This window comes from Mesocricetus auratus, unplaced genomic scaffold (genome assembly GCF_017639785.1).
Source record: "Mesocricetus auratus isolate SY011 unplaced genomic scaffold, BCM_Maur_2.0 Super-Scaffold_100007, whole genome shotgun sequence".
Lineage (NCBI taxonomy): Eukaryota > Metazoa > Chordata > Mammalia > Rodentia > Cricetidae > Mesocricetus > Mesocricetus auratus.
Genome location: NW_024429191.1, coordinates 62,467,911 through 62,487,160, shown reverse-complemented (window position 1 = coordinate 62,487,160; position 19,250 = coordinate 62,467,911). Strand labels below are relative to the sequence as shown.

At 42.2% G+C, this 19,250-nt stretch overlaps 1 protein-coding gene across 4 annotated transcripts in view; it reads right to left on the bottom strand.

Annotated features, from left to right (window-relative positions):
- Acaca (acetyl-CoA carboxylase alpha) overlaps positions 1-19,250 on the bottom strand; it is a 267,912-nt gene that overhangs the window by 205,486 nt on the left and 43,176 nt on the right. Inside the window, exon 1 of one of the 4 annotated variants that reach the window (XM_013118317.3) lies at positions 9,884-10,032. The exons of 2 other annotated variants lie outside the window; for them this stretch is intronic. The gene's annotated coding sequence lies outside the window, so the exon portion shown is untranslated. Of the gene's footprint in view, positions 1-9,883; positions 10,033-19,250 lie in introns of those variants that run through there. One more of the 4 variants, XM_013118313.3, reaches the window with a different exon arrangement.

Below are 19,250 nucleotides of genomic sequence, written 5' to 3'. Positions count from 1 at the left end.
TCAGAAACTTTTATTATTTCTAATAAACAACAGTTCAAGCTTATCATTTCATAAAATAGCTTTTCTGAAAAAAAACCCTATACTCAAAATAAATGCATTACACTTATTGCTTCCAACAATTCATTAAAAAGCAAGGCAATGGAAAAAAATAACTTGATTCTCTAAAACTCAAGTTGAGAATGTTTCCAAATGGTCATAAATAGCCACAAAGACTAGAAACCAGGGAGAAGACAACATTCCCATTATACAAAATCATGAAACTCTAAAAGACCAAAAAAGTCTCTCCTTCCCAAATCCTAGGTTTACTTCTAAGCTACAAATTTAAAAATATCCAGGGAAGAAACTCTCCATTTTGATTACATATAAGAAACACCTAGAAGCATTGCAAATTTACCCATGTGTAGTTAGTCAGACCTGTGGCCTATGCCTGTAATACTAGCATTTGAAAGGTAACACAAAAAGATCTAGGCCCAGTCTGGGCTATATGAAACCCTGTCTCAAAAAAAGGAAGGAAGGAAGGAAGGAAGGAAGGAGGGAGGGAGGGAGGGAGGGAGGGAGGGAGGGAGGGAGGGAGGGAGGGAGGGAGTAAGGAAGGAAGGAAGGAAGGAAGGAAGGAAGGAAGGAAGGAAGGAAGGAAGGAAGGAAGGAAAACACAAAATGAATAAAAAATAAACCTCTAAAATACCCATGTGTTAATTCCACTCCAAATCTACTAAATCAGATCTGCAGTTGGAGGGAATGCAAGCATCTGAATTACCTTTATTTTTATTTTATGGGTGTGGGTGTTTTTTGCCTGTATACACATCTGTGTACCGCTTTCATGGCTGGTACCCATGGTGGCCAGAAGAGGGCACTGGAGTCCCTGGAAATGGTGTTGCAAGACTGCCACAAGCAATCACATGGGTGCTAAAAATAGAACCAGGGTCTACAGAGAGAGTTCCAGGACAGCCTCCAAAACAATACAGAGAAACCCTGCCTCGAAAAACCAAAAAAAAAAAAAAAGTACACAACCACCAAATGCAATGCAATATTATGATCTAACTACCCAACAGGAGGGGTAAACTGCAACAAACAATATCTATGAGTAATCATTTCTTCTGTCTTTTTCTTTTTGTGTGTATTGGGATTGAACACTTTTGGCTCTCAAATGCTGGGCAATAGTCCTGCCAGTGAGTACACCCTCATATCCAATGTTAGCGTCTTAGCTTTGATAAAGGTACGGAACCATATGAGCTGTTCATACTGAGTAAAGCTTAGTCAAAGGTGTGCAAAACCTCTCTGTAGAATATTTTCATGCAAGTATTTCAATTACTATCTTAAAAAGTCTGAAGTGGGAGCTAGAGTCATGGCTCAGTGGTTAAGAGCACTGGCTGCTCTTCCAAAGGTCCTGAGTTCAATTCTCAGCAACCACATGGTAGCTCATAACCATCTATAATGAGATCTGGTTCCGTCCTCTGGCCTGCAGGCATACATGCATGCAGAACACTGAATACATAATAAATAAATCTTTTAAAAAAAAAGTCTGAAGTCTAAAGAACTACCATTGTTATCCTAAAAGATCTAAGATAAAATATTACATAGGCAAAACACAATTGATTTTTTTCTTTTCTTTTCTTTTCTTTTCTTTTTGTTTTTATGAGACCCGGCTGGCCTCAAACTCACAGAGATCTGCCTCCCAAGTGCTGGAACTAAGGGTGTGCTCCACCACCATTGGGTGGTATATTTTTTAAAAACAAATATTTTCAACCAAGAAATATACAGGGCATGGTGGCACATGCCTATGATACCAAGAATCACATCAAGTTTCAGGCCAGCCTAGTCTACTTATCGAGTTCCAGGTCAGGCAGGGCTACACATGAAGACCCTATCTCAGAAAAACAAACACAAGGAAAAAATCCTAGAAATAAATCCCTTTTATTGTTTTTATACAGCATCTCACTGTTACCGAGGCTGATCTCAATTTTGTGGGCTCAAGTAAGTGCTCCTTCTACTTCAGTTTACAAGCAGATCTTTCTGAGTTCAAGACCAGCCTGGTCTACAGAGTGAATTCAAGAAAAATCCAAGGTTACACAAAGAAACCCTGTCTTAAACCATCCCCACCCCACCCCCTCACCCCAAGGGGTGGGAGGGAGGATTATTCATACAAATAATCAGGAATCAAAACTGAACATTGTGGGCATTCAGGAGGCGGATCTCTGTCTGTTCAACGCCAGCCTGGTCTACGAAGTAAGTTCCAAGGCAGCCAACGCTACACAGAGAAACTCTGTCTCAAAAAGAAAAAAAAAAAAGAATCAGAATGCTGCTAAGAATCTCTGATACTTAAAAGGCTGAGGAAAGACAATTTTAAATTTGAAATCTTCCCTGGACTATAGTGAGTTCAAAGCCTAAGTATAGTTAGACCCTATCTTACATTTTTTAAAAGCCCTGGTCAGGGACACCACAAAAAAATGACCCCACAGAATCAACTGGCAGGGACTAGTGAGGGCTCACAGAGATCAGAGAGCCTGTAAGGGATGAACTATGTCGTCTGCATATGTTATGGCTGGTAGCTTGGTGTTCTTATGGGATTCCTAAAAGTGGGAATAGGTGCTGTCTCTGACTCTTTCACCTGCTTATGGAACCCTTTTCCTCTTTCTGGGTTGCCTTGTCCAGCCTTGACATGATGGTATGTGCCTGGTCTTTTTTTTTTTTTTTTTTTTTTTTTTTCGAGACAGGGTTTCTCTGTATTGTTTTGGAGCCTGTCCTGGAACTCGATCGGTAGACCAGACTTGGTCTCGAACTCACAAGAGATCCACCTGCCTCTGCCTCCTGAGTGCTGGGATTAAAGGTGTACTTCACCACTGCCCGGCTAGTGCCTGGTCTTATTAGAGCTTGTTATGCTGTGTTTGGTTGATGGCCTGCTCTTTTCTAAAGGAGAGGAGGAGGCTGGGGAGAGGAGAAGGAGAGGACACTGCAATCAGGATATAATATATGAGAAAAGAATAAGAATATATATATATCCCCAGGCATGGTGATGCATACCTTTAATGCCAGCACTCAGAAAGCAGAGGCAGGTACAGATTTTTGTAAGTTTGAGACCAACTTGGTCTACAGAGTGAGTTTCAGGACAGTCAGGGCTTCACCATGAGACCTTGTCTCAAAACAAAACAACAAACAGCTATTACTGAAATGAGTAAGAAATCTAAAAATGGGAATATGAATTACATAATTTTACAAACATGTTAAATGGGGGAGGGGGCATAATAAGTAATTACACCAGAAAGAATACCCTAATTCTTAGAAGAAATAAGCAGAAGTATTAAGGGGTGTTTCAGCTTAGTTGAAATAACTTATGAAAAAAAACACAAGAGAGCAATAAAACAAATGTGGCAAAATGTTAAAAATTGATGAATCTGGGTCAAGGGAACATTGGTGTCTATTGCATTATTATTTGTAAGATAAAAATTTTTAAGTAAAATGTTAAAAATATCAGCCTTCCATGTATTTTTTCTCAGGACGCCACTAAAAGAAATTCTCTACCCTGATGAGGATATAATAAACCAAGAGTGTGGAAGATGGGATATGAATACTCCATCAGCAGAAGAGACGGTAAAGAGAATCCCTGGAGTAATGCTGAGGGAGCCCAGGATGACCATTAAGTTGCAGAGGCAAGAGGCAAGCAACTTAGACTGGAGCCAGCCAGAGAAGCCTGAGAAGAATTTTATAGATGAAACTTAATGGACTATCTGGCTCATATCAGTGTCCTAAAATATTTAGAAAACTGGTGAAGAGTTAATATTATGATAAGCTCACAGAAAGTTAACAACAGAAATAAAGACCATTATTACCTCCAAAGAAAGAGTTGTCTAGCTACAACTAAATCCTATACACATAAAATTCCTGATTAAAAATAAGGCTATAAAGTAACTTGGACAGTTGGTGGATACAGAAAAGATAAAGATGAACCATGAAGGTAAGCAATAGATTGAGAGCCAAATCTTCAATATCTATCCTAAGATATCAATAAGAAAGGTTTAACAGTTGTGAAAAATCAAGATGCAATAAGACAAGCATGTTACTCACACACAAAACTACATATCACAAATATTATCTACCAAGAGAAACCTAAGTAGAAATGCTTAGGATTTTAGAAACTTTATAGACCGTGTAACTTTTTTAAACTATAAGCAAGGAGTTAGTAATGTGGCAGAGTGTATGATGCCCTGGATTCAATAAATGGGATGGAGGAAGATAAGAACTTGCCATAAGCCAGGCGTTGGTGGCGCACGCCTTTAGTCCCAGCACTCGGGAGGCAGAGGCAGGCGGATCTCTGTGAGTTCGAGGCCAGGCTGGACTGACAGCCTCCAAAACAATACAGAGAAACCCTGTCTCGTAAAAACCAAAAAAAAAAAAAAAAAAAAAAAAAAAAAAAAGAACTTCCCATAAGGTGTGTTCAATTCCCAAACCCCACATAATTTCTAGACATTAAGGGATGTATAGCATTTGCACACATTTAATCCCATCACTTGGAAGGCAGAGGCAGGTAGAACTCTGAGTTCTAGGCCAGCCAAGGCTACATAAAAAACTTCATCTAAATCAAATACATATATAACATGTATATGTACCCAGGCTTGGAGGTACAAACTTACAACCTCACTACTTAGAGGAAGAGGCAGAAAAGGCAGCTATCACAGCCCCTTGGCTATAATGGCTACAATGTAAGTTGGGAGCCATCAGTAAACTGGGTAAAACCATGTCTGAAAATAAGCAAACAACCTGGGTGAAGTATCAGGAGTTTCTAATCCCAACACAAAAGAGACAAGGGGATTGTTGAATTCAAGGTCAGCCTGACCTAAAGAGGGAGTTCTAAGCCAGCTTGTAAGATGTCACAAAGAACAAGTCAATAAACTATTTCATAACTAGTAAGAAATTAAAGGGGAGAGGGGCTGCACAACTTTAATCCCAGCACTAGGGTGCCAGAGGCAGGCAGATCTTCATGAGTTCAAGACCAGCCTGAGCTACAGAGTTCCAGGATAACCATGGCTACATAGAGAAACCCTGTCTCAGAAAACAAAACAACAACGAAAAAAGAAAAAAAGAGAAAGAAAGAAATTAAAAACAAGCCGGGCGTTGGTGGCGCACGCCTTTAATCCCAGCACTCGGGAGGCAGAGGCAGGCGGATCTCTGTGAGTTCGAGACCAGCCTGGACTACCAAGCGAGTTCCAGGACAGCCTCCAAAGCCACAGAGAAACCCTGTCTCGAAAAAACCAAAAAGAAAAAAAGAAAAAAAAAAAAAAAGAAATTAAAAACACTGTTCCTGGTATGGGTAACAAGGTGGCTATAAAACAAAGACAGGAGGATAAACATTGCTTTACTCTTTTGTACTTAAATATTGAAATTAACTTGTATATGCATCATTAACTGAAGATTTTAAAATAAACTTAGTAGCCAGCTTTCCTATTAATCCAAGATGCTATGACCCCTTATCTTGAACATTTAGACAATGGAAACAGTACTGTATGTTTTCCAGTGTAAATGACTCTTTTTATTTTTTAGTGGAAATCTCCCTGTAGATCAGGCTGACCTCAAACTCAGATCCTCCATTTCTGTCTCCCAAGTGCAGGGATTTAAGGCATGTGCCACCACTGCACAGATAGGTCTATTCTTCAAATTTAACAAGTTCATTCAAAATTTTCAAACTTTTGTTACCATGTCAAAGAAAATTATTTATATAGACGAATTATAAAATGACCTCTTTATAACTTGTACATATGGCCATGTGACTCCAATCCCCAGTGTTATGGAATAGTGACTATTTTTGTAGTTCCTCACGTTAAGGAAGACTCAGAACAGAATGCTGGAAGGGTGGAATGAAGATGTCTCAAAGAACAACACTGGAAGGTGGCCTCAATTGAGGCCATCAACTTTTAGGTATATGGATTAACATTCCCTTGGGTTTCAATTTTTACTTTTTCTGAGAAAGGTTTCTTCCTATGCAGTCCAAGGCTCACCTGGGAACCTGCTATGTACACCACACTGGTCTCAAACTCAGGGAAGTCCTCCTGTTTCTGCCTCCTGAGTTCTGCGATTACAGACAAGGGCCACAGCACCTAACAAAATCCCTTACTGTGAAACTACTTCTCACCTGTCTCCTTAAACATCCCAAAACCAGATGGCGTAATGGCAACTTGAATAAGTGTCAAACTGGTAAGAGAACCCAATCACGAAGATTAACTGGCTAAACTTGTAAGCGCTTATGCCAGATCAGATGCAGTATTCATGCAAGTGCAACATCCTTGTAAACCTACAGTTAAGTTTTATTTTTATCATGACAAATGAACCATTACATTCAAGTAAAGCTTCGAATTCTCACTGAAGTCTCAGAAATTAAAAACAAACTACTTAAATGGGAATCTGTTAAAGTGGATGATCAATGAGGACTACCTTCAAATGGTAATCCCCTCAACAGTGATTAAGATTTTTCTTTTCAGTCAAGGAGGCTTCAGTGTTTACTCACTTCTTCATAAGCCTATTGATTTAAATGTATGGAAAGATGCTGGATGTACGGCTTCTACAGTTATTAATCTTTAAGAACATGCTGAGAGTGGTGAGATGGCTCACCTAGCAGACAAATTTCAAGAGCCAGCCTGGCCACTTGAGTTTGATCTTTGGCGACAACAAGGGAATGAGAAAACTCTCCAAATTTGTCTTCTGACCTGAGCTTGCTCCCTCCTGTACCATATACACATATAAATTATTTTTTTTTAAAGTTAGGGCTTTAACTTTTGGTGGCATTTGGCTTTAATCCCAGTACTCTGGATGCAGAGGCAGGAGGATCTCTGTGAGTTCAAGGCCAGCCTGGTCTACAGAGCGAGTTCCAGGACAGCCTCCAAAACAGTACAGAGAAACCCTGTCTCAAATTAAAAAAAAAAAAAAGTTCAATAATGATGAAAACTTATAAAATAGTCTTTTTCTAAATTGCTGAAAATAGCCTTTCTCTCCCAAGCAGAAACATTAAATTTGGCTGTATTATTACACAATTTTTTTTGTTTCCTCATTCAATAGTTAAGGTATTAACCAGCATAAAAAAAGACCAAAACAAAAACAAACTAACAAAAAAAAAAAAGGAATACCCGATTTTTAGACATTCTAAAATGTCATCTGCAAGTATCTTGGTCCTATTCACAGATACCCTGAGACTCATGTGGCCCAGGGGCTGTAGGTTGGAAATGCCTTAATTTTAAAGAAAGGTGCAATGGGGCTAAGGATTTTGAACTGATGAAGTGCCTGCTTGGAATCCACAAAGCCCTACGTTCAATCCCCAGCACTACATTAAAAAAAAAAAAAAAGGAGAGAAGGTCAGAGACAGCTCAGCACATAAAGGTACTTGCCAGGAACCCACATGGTAGAAGAGAACCAACTCTTGTAAATTGTCTTCTGACCTCATGTAAGTGCACTCACGAGCACACACAAGCACACATGAGCACACTCACACAGACAAGCACACAAATAACTGCAAAAAAGTAAAGCATGTATGGCGGTGCACACCTGTAGTCCCAGGAGGTAGCTCAGCTGGTAAAGGGGATTGTTGCTGAGTTGATGATCTGAGTTCAGTCCCCAAGGCTCACATGACATAGAAGGAGAAAACAGATTTCAGTCTGTCTTCTGACCTCCACATGACATGCTTAGGCTTCCCACAAAAAAATAAGTAGATACAAGCTTTTGGTTTGTTTTTTAAAAGGGTAGGGAGGATGACTGTGGGTGAAAGCACTGTGGTGCCTGAGAACCTGAGTTCAAACCTAAGGACGCACTCCGGAAGGTTGTCCTCTGACCTCCACACACGCACTTCAGCACCTTCGTGACCACGCATAAGCACATACACACAGAAAACAAATAAATGTAAAACAAGAAGAAAAAAGAACAACAGAAAAGCCGAGTGTGGCCTTTAATCTCAGCACTTGGGAGGAAGAGGCAGGCAGATCTCTGAGTTTGAGGACAGCGTGGTCTACAGAGTGAGTTCCAGGACAGCCAGGGCTACACACTACATAAAGAAATCCTACCTAAAGAGAGAGAGGGAGGGGAAGGGGGAAGAGAAGAGGGAAGAGAGAGAGAAAGGGAAAACGTAGAACAGTATGGTGATATATGCTTAGCACTTGGGACACTGAGGCAGGAGGATTCCGAGTTCAAGGATGAACACATGCAGACCCTCCAAACAAGACAAAACACTAGCTTCAGACCAGTTAAACCAGTCTGTGTGACAGGTAAAATTTTCCTACTCATTAACTGAAAAGTGCTCTACACCTGAACTTGTTCACAGCACTTTAGAGTTCTCCAAGGCTAGCTTTCACAATTACAGTTCTTTGATATTAGTTATGATCTGATGTACAAATTCATTAAGTGAAAAGCTCACTATTTCCTAACTTTTCCTCCCATTTTAAAAACAATTTAATCTTACCTTTGACGTATTTCTATTCTACTTCGGTAAAACATAACCAAAACCTCTACAACACTAATAAACACAGGCAGCTTCGGAAATTAGTATTTTATTGTTGATGTCTTTCACAGCCCCAGTGGTTTTTTAGTCATTATTGGGGTCACACCAATACTCATCTTAAGGCTTAAGTAGTATTTAGAAATAATGCAATAGAAGCCAAAGAAGTGGGAAGAGACTTGCTACTTTGCTGCAGACACCTACTACCTACGCTGCGATCCTGTTCTCAAGACAACAATGCTTCCCCAGCAAGTGCTTGTCAAGTAAGCACAGAAATCCCCAAGACAGATGTCAAGGGCATCCCCATTCATGAAGCAACCAATTAGGGTATTCCTATCCCCTAAGAGAGAGGAAACTATGTAGCCAAGGAAAGCATACTACCCAGCCTGAATTGTAGGATTAAAGGGAAAAAATGAAACAGAAAAGTCAAGAGAAATCAACTTCTGAGAGTGAAGGCCAGGTCATTAGATTTATTCTACACATTGGGAAGTTTCTGAAACATTTTATGTAAACTTGGAATCAGGAAATCCTAGAGTCGTTTGATTTGTCTTAAATTTCCCAGCAAAACCATCTAAAATTATGTCCCCTGAGGTGTTATAATCCTATATGCTTTTATAAACCCTACAAGGCCTACATGAAGCTCTGATTTTTAAAGCTGATTGCAAGTGTCCACTTGCCGGATACTCAAATCCAAAAATACTGGCTCAGCCGTGGGCAGAATCTCCACGCACATTTTCCTCTAAAATCTTCAGCTTCCTATCACCTTCTTATGTCCTATCTCCAACAGCTGCTCTAAACCAGCAAGACGAACGCCAAGGGGAGAGTTAAGAACTGGCGAGTACGCTTTTACTACTTGCTTCCCTCATAGAAACCCTCAGATTCTGCGAGCAGGAACTGGCAAAGGGACAGCCCGCCTGGCCTGGGCTCTCCCCGCGATACAAAGGCGCAGTGAGAGCCACAGCAGCCCGCGCCTCTGCGCCCCACACCTCTCCACAAGAGAGGAACAAGACTTTCCATGCAACCAGACCCGGCCCTCAACACCCGCCTCCCACGTGCTCTTCTCTCGCTCTCTCGGAGGCCAGGGTCCGACGCAAAGCTTCAGTCCGGCGAGTGGCAGCAAGCACCGGGCGGGCGGACACACTGGGTCCTCCCTAAGGGCCCTGGGCGGCACTCCTCCCAGGTTCCGGGGTCTCAGCCCGCCAGCCCCGGACCCCAGAGTCCTCCACGCGGAGCTCGGGGGAGGGGACCTAGAGGCCGCGGAGCTGAGGGCAGGACTCGGCTGCCCGGCCCGGGGTCTGCATAGGATGGAGCCCCACCGCGTGCGGGCTGGCGGTCGAAGGCTGAGGCCGCCCCCTGCCGGCTGCCCCTCCCCGGCCCGGGCCGCTCCGGGTGGCGCTGCGGCCCTTCCCTCACCTCACACTGGCGGCACGCACCGACCGGCGGTCGCGGAACCCCTGCGCCGAGGTGTGCTGGGCGGGAGGCGACGCCGGCGGCTCCGCGATGGCTGACAGGCGCTCGGCAGGCCGGCCGGGCACCCGGGCCGAGGAGGGCGGGGCTTCTGCGGTCTGCCCCGCCCCTGGCCCGCCCCCTCCTGGCCGCCCACCTCAGCCGCCCAGCCCCATGAGGTACGCGCGCGTCCGGGGTTACTCCAGGCCGTTGACCTCCGACCCCGCTCCGGGCAGACGCGCGGTCGGGGTGCCGGAGGAAGGGGGCGAGGCGCGGGCTCCGGCCGGCGTCAGCCAATGGGCGCGCGGCGCGGGGCGGGGCGATGTGAGGCGATGCCGATGGTCCGAGCGCCGCTCTGCCATTCGGGGCCGAGCGGTGCGAGGGCGGGCGGGTCCGGGACGTGGTGGTTGCCCCTTCTGCCTGGGAGGGTTTGGGGCCAGCCCAATGGCTCCACCTCCCGGCAGAGAGCGGAGTGAATGAAATGGTTCCTCTCGAACCTCCCAGCAAGGATCTGTGGCGAGTAGCGCGGGAAGGGAACCCAGAACCCAGTGGGGCCAAGTGGTGCGGTAGGCGATGTACCGGCCTGTCTGGATGGACCATGGCATTGCTAATCCTGACATTAATGAGGTCGGTATCATGACCATCCATTGCCTTCAGGTTAGTACAAGCTAACCAGTGCAACTAACCCATCACCACCCCCCAGCCTGCCTCAAAGGAGCTGTTGGTGGATCCTGGAGTCCTGAAGAGAAGTGTTAGTAAAGAAAGTTTGCTGGGCAAGACCCGGTACAAAGGACAGCAGTCTCATGCCTGCCTTCAACCGTTAAGTGCCACTGAGTCCTGACTTCTTAGATTGCCTTCCATCTTTTACTGGGGTTGCCAACAAATTACTCTAGTTCTGCCACTTCACAGCAAGACTTTCATGGCAGTGTGTATTGTTAATTAATGGTAACTGGAGGAATTCCCAACACAATATAGCCATTGAGCGTAGGTGCAGTGACAATGACGGGAAATCCATTTGACAAGAATGGGGTGAGTTCTAACCTATTGCAAGAAGAGTACCCAGAGTTCTTTTCCCAGTCCTTACACAAGCCTGTGATGAAGGCCAGGAAAAGTGCAAAGAACATCTTGGCCAGAAGAGTATTTCAATGCCAGAGGGCAAAAAGTGAAAAGGGTAGAAAGCCACACCCCAGGAAACAAATTCTTGAATGGAAGCGAAGACAGGAAGATATTAAGATTGGTCAACAGGAACAATGGGATCCCTCATTACCATTAGGTGGCAGCTTCTCCAAGAATTTACCCGCTCGCTTTTAAAGTAATAAGGATTGGAAACAAATTGGAGAATTAGCGAATTTTACAAAACAGTGACCTATATTTTAACAGTAACTGTGTCATTGGGATAAATGTCAGCTGAACAAAGGAAACGCGGAGCTTTAAAAAAAGATAATTGAGCAAGACTTTCTGGTTTAACAAGATGTTTGACTTACTAAGAATGATCTGGGAAGCTTTGCCTCTTCATAGTAGTACTCTCTGAAGCTGGCATGAAGAAGAGACCAAGGGAGGAATTTTAAAAACCTTTAAATTGCCTCTTGTTCTTTTTACTTTTAAATGGTACAATCTTTTTCCCTAGGATTCTTAATGATGCTGGTGTTTGCCAGCTTTAGGGATGTCACAATAAGGGATTTGCCCTCTAAACTTCAGGACTGTGGGATGTAACTGCTTGTCTCACAAATGCAAGACCCTGGGTTCCATCCTCAAGTGAAATATTCAAATAGTCCAGCTCTCAGGGAAGGCCTTGAGATGGCTCAGCAGGTAAAGGAATTTACTATCAGACCTGAGGACCAAAGTATTGTCCTTAGAACCCATGTGATTGAAGGAGAAAACTGAACAGAGTTCACAAGTACAACTGGCATACAAATACACACACACACACACACACACACACACACACACACACACAGTAAAAAAAAAATTTAAGTGAACTACTCAAGGAATACCCTAATGAAAGAGCTATACAAAAGAGTACACTTCCAAGGCAGATGCAGGAGAATTGGGCCTTCAAGTTTGTGCATAGCTTGGCCTTAGGAGACTGAAGGACACAAAACACAAAAAGCTACAGGGGGAAAAAAAAACCAAGAATGAGGATAGCCCATGACCATTTCCAAAGAATCTGTTATCAAGTCATAAGACACAGACATGGAGCATAGAACTGGCAAAAGACTGTTTCTGTTCCTGGAACCAGAACTCCTAAGTGTTGTGCTGTTTGGGGCATGCCAAGACCTGCCCATTCTACCATAGGCTTTTTAGAGCTGGTCTCCATGAATTCTTGCCACACAAGCCTTATGCCTGTAAGAGGTGGAGGAAGAAAGCCAAAGGGTGGAGAAAACATACCATACAAGACTAACAGGTGAAGAGAAGGGGATGAGTACACACAGAAACTGAAACTGGAGGTCTTTTGTGGGCTGAATTACATCCCTAAAGCCCAATGCTGAAGTCCTAATCTATACAGTACCTCAAGATTGTGGGGGGGGTGAAGGTGGGGTCTTTAAGGATATTATTAAGTTAAAACAAGATCATTTAGGGTAGACCCTAGTAAAATAAGTAAAGTTAAACAAATGAATATTAAGATACAGATAGCATAGGAGATTCTCTGAAAACAGGAAAATGACAATGATTGGCAAGCCTAAGAGAAAATTTTCAGAAAAAAATTAATACTGCCGGCTGGAGAGATGGCTCAGAGGTTAAGAGCACTGACTGCTCTTCCAGAGGTCCTGAGTTCAATTCCCAGCAACCACATGGTGGCTCAAAACCACCTATAACGAAATCTAGTGTCCTCTTCTGGCCTGCAGACATATATGGAGATAGGATGTTGTATTCATAACAAGTAAATAAATAAATCTTTAAAAAGAAAATTAATACTGCCAACATTTTAATCAAGGACTTACAGCCTCCAAAAATGTGAAGAATTCTTTTTTTTTTTTTTTTTTTTGGTTTTTTTGAGAAAGGGTTTCTCTGTGGCTTTGGAGGCTGTCCTGGAACTCGCTCTGTAGACCAGGCTGGTCTCGAACTCACAGAGATCCACCTGCCTCTGCCTCCCGAGTGCTGGGACTAAAGGCGTGCGCCACCAACGCCCGGCTAAATGTGAAGAATTCTATATTGTTTCTGTGATGTGGTATTTTGTTATAACTACCCTAAAAGACATAACACAAGGTCTCCAAATTTTTCAAGAAAGTCATTTAGTGGCTGGAGAGATGGCTCAACAGCACTGACCACTCTTCCAGAGGACCTAGGTTCAATCCCTAGTACCCACATGGTAGCTCACAATCTATAATTACAGTTCCAGGGGACCTGACAGCTTCTTCTGACTCTTCAGAGGACCTAGGTTCAATCCCTAGTACCCACATGGGTAGCCCACAGTCTAAAAGTACAGTTCCAGGGGACCTGACACCCTCTTATGACTCTTCAGAGGACCTAGGTTCAATCCCTAGTACCCAAATGGGTAGCCCACATTCTAAAATTACAGTTTCAGGGGACCTGACACCCTCTTCTGACTCTTCAGGCCCCAGGCACACATGTGGTTCACAATAAACGTCCAGGAAAAATACTCATACAATTTTTTAAAAATTAAAAAAAAAGATTGTGTAAAGAGGAAGTCAGCTCTTCCTGTAAGTGGCCTGAGTGACCTATGAAAATGGTTCACTACTTTCTTGACCCAGAAAACCCTACAAAATCATGCTAATCAAGAGGTTCAAATCCTCGTGTTCACTTTAACAAAGTGAAACTGTCCAGACCATCAAGGATATACATAGTCCAAAAACCACTGAGTGTCTAAAACATGTCACTTTAAAAAAGTAATGTGTCCCTTTCTATTATATAATGGTGGAGTCAGATTGTCCAAGCCAAACAGTGGGCCAGGACACAGGGTCTGTGGCTCAAAAAGAGTAAGTTTTTTCTGCATGCTTAAAAAATGCAGAGAGCATGAACTGAAGGGTTTAGATGTAGGATCTATAGTCATTGAACATATCCAGGTGAACAAAGCACTTTAAGATGTGCTGGCAAACTTACAGAGCTCATGACCAAATTAGCCCACACATGTGCTCCCCCGCCATAATCCTCACTGAAATGAAAAACTGTTCCAAAGCCAGAAAAGGAGGGTGCACAGAAGAAAAGGATTCTCCAGAAGAAACTGAAGAGACAAAAAGTTACGGCACAAGAACAAATTCAGCATAAATAACTGCAAGTTTAAGGGGGGGGGCTGTACAGGATGTTACAAGCCTTAAATCCCAGCACTAGGGAGGCAGAGGCAGGTGGATCTCTGTGAGTTCAAAGCCAGTCTGACCTACAAAGTGAGTTCCAGAACAGCCACAGCTACAGAGAGAAACCCTGTCTCAGAAAACACACACACACACACACACACACACACACACTGAACTGATCCTAAGCAAGGGTGCTCAACCTGTGAAGGTACTTGGCACTAATCATGATGACCTAAGTTAGATCTCCAGGTCCCACATGTTGGAAAATAGAATGAGAACAGCCTCCCACAAGTTATCTGACCTCCACATCAGTACCAAGTCATGTTCATACCCACCCACACACACACAAAATTGCATTCTCAATACAACATATACTTGTATATAAGAATATATGCAATCAGTATATACAATGACATTTTAAAAGAAGAAAAGAGGCAGGCAAGATGACTCAGTCAGTTCGAGGCCAGGCTGGACCGACAGCCTCCAAAGCAATACAGAGAAACCCTGTCTCGAAAAACCAAAAAAAATGACTCAGTCAATAAGACACTTGCCACTAAGTTTGATGACCTGAGTTCAATTGTAGGTCCTACAGGTGGAAAATCAGAACAGATTCCCACTAATTGCTTCCCAATTTATACACACACACATATACAATATGTAATTTGTTAAAGGGACACCTGGTCATTGTTCACTATGAAGTTTGACAACACAAGTTTAGTATTTAGCATTATTGTTCCTGTTTGCTGCCAGAGTATCTTCTTGAATACCAATGTATCCAACACCTGTATTTCTAAGATATCGATCTTCAGGTCAGGCTTGAGCTGAATTAAAGAAGGAAAGAGTATCTTTATAGTCCTGGAGCTGGAGTTCAGTGGTGGAACATCTGTGTAGCATGCCTGAGGCCCCAGGTTCAATCCCAATACCACAAAAGGGAAGGAAAGAAAGTGCCTTATAGAAATGGAGCCTGGTAGGTAAAATACCCAGATGTTAGCTGGGTGTGGTCACACAAACTGTTAATCCCAACACTCAGGAGGCAGTAGCAGGAGAATCACCACAAGTCTGAAGGCGGGCTAGTCAGCATAAATGGTTCTAGGTCAGCCAGGGCTACATAATGAAACCCTGAATAAAATAAAACAAAATCAAGATGCCTTTTTCCAGTAACCTCCAATATTCATAGTCTGATCTGGCTTTAGAATTTGTCATAATTGTTCTTAATTTTTATTTTTTATTTTTATGTGCATTGGTATGTTTGCCATGAGTGTCAAGTCCCGTGGAACTGGAGTTGCAGACATTTGTGATCTGCCATGTGGGTGCTGGCAATTGAACCCGGTCCTCTGCAAGAACAGTCAGTGCTCTCAACCACTGAACCCCTCTATAATTGTTCTTATACCTTTCCTCATGCTCTCAGACTTACCATTCTGCATCTTTTTAGACCTTAAAAGTCTCGTTTTCTCTTAGACACTAGCTCTTCTCTGTTGTCCATTCATCTCTTTTCCTATGCATTCTAGCAGCAAAATGGTTACTGCCACAAGATACAGTGTTTTAATTCTACTGTAATTTTGTGTGAATATTAAAGACAGCATCCTACAATTTAGCTCCCCTCTTTAAAATTCTGAGAATAAGGCCAGACATAGATATTAGTTAGTGTTTCATTGATTAAAAATAGATTGGCACTGGTCAGTGATGGCACAAGCCTTTAGTCCTAGCACTCAGGTGGCAGAGGCAGGTGCATCTGTGAGTTCAAGGCCAGCATGGTCTACAGAGTGAGTTCCAGGACAACCAAAGCTATACAAAGAAACCCTGTCTTGAAAACCAAAAAGTAAAAGAAAAAAAGAAGAAGAAGAAAGATTAGCACTGTACCTGAGAGGCCACTGATCTCTGCTTATCTGTCTTCACTTTGCCTTTGGGAGGCAGTCTCCAGTAAGTTACTTAGCAGCTCTATTGATGATCAGAATTCAAGAAAGCCAACCCCTTGCCAAAAAGCTGTGGTTCCAGTTGTAAGATAAAAGGCACAAAGGGCTTATCTGCACACCAGTCCCTTTGCTCTGGTCAACCATTCAGGTTTGTCTAGAGTTAAGAGCCTTATGGAACCTCACACCAGAAGGTCAGAAATCTCCTCACGAAGGCCTCTTTATAAGACTGGTCCTGGTGTTGAAAGGCAAGATTACATTGCATAATGTAGGACAGTGTTTATACTGGAAATTGCCCACGATATTTTCACATGGACACCAGGGTTTTGACAGTGTACTTGGGTTTTCACATGGCATTTCAGATCCCCTCCCCCCTTATTATCTAATCCCAAACACTTCCAGTCCCTAGCTGTATTTTAGGCAGTCCTACACCTTAGTTTCTTCTTCTATGAGACCTACACACAGGTGTGTGTGTGTATTATGTTATTTACACAAGCATATACACCCATACAGAAAAACTAGACACCTGGAGAAATGTTAAAGACCTTTTTACTTAAAGGCAGAAAACCAGGATAACTTAGCTACTTTTTGCTTAGTCCTAGAATTCTGACCTTGTGTTACTCTGCTTTACAACCTACACACCTCATTCTCCTACAGCTACAAAAGACTTCCTGGCTACTTATTTTCTTCCCCATGTCATTATGCTCTGGTTAAATTTTTTCAGTATCTCCATTACATCATATCAGACTTGAGTTTTTCCTGCTGCATGTTTAGGCATTTGTCTCCCTCAAATACCTTCAACTTCCCCATTGCTGCTGTTACTATGAAGCACAATAAATAATAAAATAACATAATATTTGCAGTTTTTATTGTCAGAGAACACTGATCCATTAGTCAACTTCTTTTCATCCTTTCATTCCTATTTTCTTTTTCTTTTGAGACTCACAGCTTGAGCTAGCCCAAATTCTTCATTCTCCTGCTTCTATCTCCAGAGGGAATACAGGCCTGTCTTCCTTTATTAGATTTTAAACTGTATTTCATTGCTTCTGTCTTTAAAGAGAAAAACACTTCTGATAAATAACCTAGACATACAGATAGAAAGCTATTGAACCTCCTATTCCAATGCAACTTATTTGCTTAATGAAAACAAAGGATGATAACAATCAAAAGGAAATGTAGCTTAAATCAATGAATGAATGCCCATAATTCTTTTTTTTTTTTTTTATTAGACAGGGTTTCTCTGTGTAACAGCCCTGGCTGTCCTGGAACTTCCTCTGTGGACCAGGCTGGCCTTGAACTCCCAGAACTGAGAAGAACTGATTCTTTGTAATCTAAGACAAAGATAAGAGATGTTTCTTTTGTGTTATACATTATTTAAAAAACAAAACAAACACAAAACCCCCACCCAACTTGAGCTGTTTAGCCAGAGAAACCAGGCTTAAAATCCTAATTAGCTTTGTCACTAATTAGACTGTGACTAGGTGACTCCTCTTCTGTGTCTCTGATTCCTTGACTATACAATCAATTCTATAGGGTGATTTTTGGATGAAATATAATCCAAATGCCTAAGCCTCTAGTACAGAGCTTGAAACATAGGAGGCACAGAGAAAATATTACTCGCTCTTTATACCCCCTTCACTCATTTTCTATGAGTACTTAGAAAACATTCAATATGGATGCCTACTCGATTCAGGAGTTCTATGGTATTAAATTCTATGTCATTAATTCAGGATAGCAGAGTATGTGCGAGAACCAAGCAGCATTTTACCCTTGCTTGCAGACAGAGAGCAATTGTCTGTGAGCTAAGGTTTTGAGACCAGCCAAAGGGATACTCAGGCTCATTTCAGGTCATACTGGAACAGTTCTTTGGCCCCTATGTCAATATGGAACAAGGAGCTGAGGAGATGGCCCAGTGGTTTAGAGCACTTGTTGCTCTTGCAGAGGATCCAGGTTTGGTTCCTAACACCCACATGGTAGCTCACCATGATCCATAACTCCAGTTCTAGAGGATCTGATGCTCTCTGAGGGCACCAAACATGCATGTGGTATATATACATACATACAGGCAAACACTTACACATTAAATGAATAGATCTAAATGTTTTAAGAATATAGAACAAGTATATGTTACAAATGGAGTTATTGGAAACAAATTAGAAAATAACTTACTATAATTTACTATAAATAGTCAAGCTGAACATAACTTACATACCCTGTAACCCAGCTTCAACCTTTGTATTTATACCCTGGGAAACCTTTAAATATGCTCCAAGAAAATTACAACAGTTGAGTATTTAAATTTTGCTACATTCATAAAATGGAATATTATGAGTACAAACAAAAAGTTGCTGCATGAAACATTATGAATCAATTTTAAAGTTAGTACTGAGCAAATATAAAAGACAGAGCTGGGTATAGTGGTGCATCCCTTTAATCCCAGTACTCAGGAAGCAGAAGCAAGTGGATCTCTCTGAGTTCCAGGACCGCCTGTCAGGGCTATGTAGAGAGACACTGTCTCAAAAATAGATAGATAGATAGATAGATAGATAGATAGATAGATAGTTGGATAGATAGACACACAGATAGATAAAAACAAAAAATGAATACATAAGTTTCGAATTTAAAAAATAGACAAGGCACTGGGTGTTGGTGGCACACGCCTTTAATCCCAGCACTCAGGAGGCAGAGGCAGGTGGATCTCTGTGAGTTCGAGGCCAGCCTGGTCTACAAAGTGAGTTCCAGGACAGCCTCCAAAGCCACAGAGAAACCCTGTCTCGAAAAACCAAAAAAAAAAAAAAATAGACAAGGCAGCAGAGTGGTAGTTATGTGCCCCTTTAATCCCAGGTAGGGGCAGGCAGATCTCTGTGAGTTCCAGGCCAACCTGGTCTACACAGTGAATTCCAAAACAATCAGAGCTCCACAGAAAAACCTGTCTTGGGAAAAAAAATAGACAAGGCCAGGAATGGTGACATATACCTTTAATTCCATGATGCAGAGGCAGGAAGACCTCTGTGAGCCTTTTCAGTACAAGTTGCAAACCAGTCAGGACTACATAGTAAGACCCTCTCTCAAAAAAATAAAAATAAAAATAAATAACAAATAAGAAGCAAAATCTGAATGAATGAGAACAAAGTTTGACAATTCATATATATGAAGGTTGCCACAAAGGTT